The 322-nt window shown below is 37.3% G+C and overlaps 1 protein-coding gene across 1 annotated transcript in view; it reads left to right on the forward strand.

Moving 5' to 3' along the window:
• The window catches only part of LOC119586835 (rap guanine nucleotide exchange factor-like), a 75,990-nt gene that overhangs the window by 33,693 nt on the left and 41,975 nt on the right, over positions 1–322 (forward strand). The window lies entirely within an intron of this gene.

Below are 322 nucleotides of genomic sequence, written 5' to 3' on the forward strand. Positions count from 1 at the left end.
CTATTTGCATTTATCGCGCATGATTTATTCGCTATTACTCTAAAATAAATAAACATCACTGAATTATAACTACAAAAGCGGATTTTTTGCCTTCCTTGCTTTCTGTTTTTCAGTCACGAAAAAAACTGCGTCGTGGCTTTGATTATACGCATCGTGCGTTATGAAGTATTTTGATGAATAGCTAATCGAGTCCTGGCCTATTTTTGCTTGTTTAGTGACGTCATCACCCGCGTCATTTATTAACAAGGATTTGATGTGCAGTCTGGCGGACGCTGTTCTTGATTCCGGTTTTAAATCAATGTTTTTGTCTGGATTCTGGTAA

Source organism: Penaeus monodon, chromosome 22 (genome assembly GCF_015228065.2).
Source record: "Penaeus monodon isolate SGIC_2016 chromosome 22, NSTDA_Pmon_1, whole genome shotgun sequence".
Classification (NCBI taxonomy): domain Eukaryota; kingdom Metazoa; phylum Arthropoda; class Malacostraca; order Decapoda; family Penaeidae; genus Penaeus; species Penaeus monodon.